We start from the raw sequence: 3,243 nt of genomic DNA on the forward strand, positions 1-3,243 counted from the left end.
ACAATTTAATTTTTTTGAGTTATACCCTAATCACAAACACTAGGTGACCAGCTTTTCCCAAAGTTCGAAGGTAATAAAACGGAAAAAACATTATACACTAAACAATTTCGCCACAATTGATATTCACATAATGGAGATGAACACCACTACCCACAAACCCTAACTGACTTGCATTTTCTAAAATTAGAAGGTAATAAATCGCAAATAACATTAAATTCTACTCAATTTCACAAAAGATGACATGAAAACCACTCGCAAACGCAAAATCATACTAACTCACACCCTACCGCCGACCAAGTTAAACACCCACACAAATTCAACAAGCCCAGAAAATGAAAAATTCAACGACTTACCTAAGAAGACAGGAATTCACTACTTCACTTCACTTAATAAAATCCGACGGTATGCTCTGATGAAACCCTTGAAACGCAGACGATGAAGGACGACAGAGGAGAAGAAACCAGAGAACTTTAAGAGAGAGAAACAAATAAGTTACAAGAGAGAGAAATAACTAAATGAAAGAGAGAGAAAGTGAAACAAAAGTTAGAAGGACATTTTCAAATGTCCCGTTACATTTCAAAAAATAACGGAGTCAACATTAAAGTCAACACTTTAAATAAAAGAAAACATATTGCATTTTATTGACTCAGCTAGCCAAATTACCATTGTGCCCTCCTATTTACAATATTTGTAAATAGTTCCTATGCGCCTAGATGGACTCATTAATAGTTTATTGAAAAGTAATGAATGTGAGAGGAAAGATATAATAAAAAAGTAATAGTGGGTTTGGGTGGGGACCATGAGAGGAGAGAGATATAATATTTTAATATAGCTTTTTGCCAAAAAAGGAAGTGTAACACTTAAAAAAACAAGGCCGGAAATGGGAAGTGTCAAACTTAAAAAAAAACACGGAGGGAGTATTAGATATTATTAATGTCATATATTAGATTTCTCATGTTAGATATTAATTTATTAATGTCTTATATTAGAATATTATTTTCACCGGATATTAGAATAGTTTATTGTCAAATATTAGAATATTATTATCATATATATTAGACTCAAGGTGAGTCTGATCTCACGCAAAAGCTTCTCTATTTTTACACTATTGCTCTTGTAACTACTGTTTAATGGCAATTTATACTATATACTAAAGAAATCACTGGAGGAACACTTGGCATGATTTTATGAAAAAAATTTCCCTCCAAAATGTTCTCCTTTTTTTTTAGAAAAAAAAAAAAAAAAAAAAAACAAAAAAAAAAAAACAAAAAAAAAACAATATTCTTTTAAAAGAATTTTAAAGGTTGACATTATTTTTTTTTTGAAAAAAAAAAGATTGACATTATTAAATTCAATTTTTTTTTTAAAAAAAAAATATTATAACATAAGTCATTTAATTTCAATTAACTCTATTTCAATTGACTATTATTATATCATAATTTATAAATTCGTGCATCGCTCGGAGACAAAACTTGTTTTTAGTTTATTTTAATTTATGTTCATAGTATGCAGGTTAAATGATCATTGTAGCTTAGGTTTTTTTTTTTTTTTTTTTTTTGCACAAATCTTAGGTTCATAACATAAAGTTATGATAGACTTTGTATATAATGAAAATAAATGGTATGTACATGTTCATTATTTTCAATAAGTTGTATGTTCATTTTAGTTCTTTTTTCATATATATATTATCAATTTATAAGATGATTTGATCATAAACTATGTATGTTTATTTATAATATATATTTTGTTCATTATCACTAATATTACATTTACTAATCGTACTATAATGCATCCTGCAACAATCATGACGATATTGAACATCAAATATATATTGTACTCAAATTAATATAACAAAAGGAAGATTCAATGTTGAAAATATAAACAATATGACAAAATGTAATTCACTTTAAATTTTACAAATGCAATGCCTACAAGGCTTAGATGTTCTACGTAGAAATATGTCATTTTCATTTGATATATAATTATATAATGTAATATTTCTTATTGAGAATAAAACCAATGACGTTAATGAATCGATAAATGTATTGTTCGTCAAATACCATTCGTATAATTAACATTTATATGTATTTATATATGATATGCTATATATTCATTTCCAAATACTACCTCCGTTACATATTATTTGCAACGATTTGACTTAAAGTAGAGAGGAAAAATGTCTAATCCTTGCAAATAATATGTAACGGAGGTAGTAAGTAAATGTTCATTTCTAAATTGATAAATGTTCATTTCTTATCGGCTCTCGAGATTGGCTCGGTCTGGATCGAGTCTTTGGGTTATGTTGGGCTATTTGGTTGACTAGGAATAGTGTGCGTTTTAGGCCAGAGGTGTATTCTCCTCATTCTATTCTTGAGTTGGCCTCTAGTTGGAGTGATAGAAGTGCAGCGGCTCGTTTAGTTTCTTCTCCCTTATCGGGCCCTCCACCGGGTTTTTCCTACTCACCTTTGGTTTATGTCCTTCGGGGTAGTCTACAGGATGACTGTCTTGTCTCTTTGTCCTTTGATGGTGCCTGGGATCAAGGAAATCATAATGCTGGTGCTGGTTGGTGTTTTTGGAATTCCTCTTCTACTCAGTCTTTAGGTGGGGGAGAGCGTGCTTGCATGGCTAGTTCGCCTCTTCATGCTGAGTAATTGGCTTGTTTCTTTGCTCTGAAACATGCTTGTAGACAGGGATTTTCTAGCGTGTCTATTCTTACCGACTGCCAGAGTATTCCTCGGCTGCTTCTTGGTGTGGGTCCTATAGATACTACTGTGGTTTGGATTTTGCAAGATATTCGAGTGCTCCTTGACTCCTTTGTTACTTGTCTTATTCGCAAGGTGCCTAGATCGTCAGTTTTTGAAGCTCATGCTTTGGCGGGAGCGGCTCGGCATAGGACTTTACTTTACTTTGTTTTGTTTTTTAGTTTCTTTATTGTTTTTTTAGTTCTCTTTGTCAAAAAACAAATAAAAAAAAATTTGTTAAATGACAAAACATCCTAAACATGACAAAATGACGTCATTTTGTGCAGGGACCTGGCTGGATTCGGGTCTACCTAAACATCTGCAATTTAATCTAGTATAGTAACTAAAAAATTTATTTTAGGCCCTCAAAAGCCATCCCAATTTGCAAATCATTAATATCAACTCTTAAAAAATTATCAAAATCAATTCAATGATTACAATAATATTGAAGAACTTTTTACCGAGAGAGAGAGAGAGAACCACAACAGTAATCAGGATCACA

The sequence above is a fragment of the Chenopodium album genome, chromosome 2, assembly GCF_948465745.1.
Source record: "Chenopodium album chromosome 2, dcCheAlbu1.1, whole genome shotgun sequence".
NCBI lineage: Eukaryota > Viridiplantae > Streptophyta > Magnoliopsida > Caryophyllales > Amaranthaceae > Chenopodium > Chenopodium album.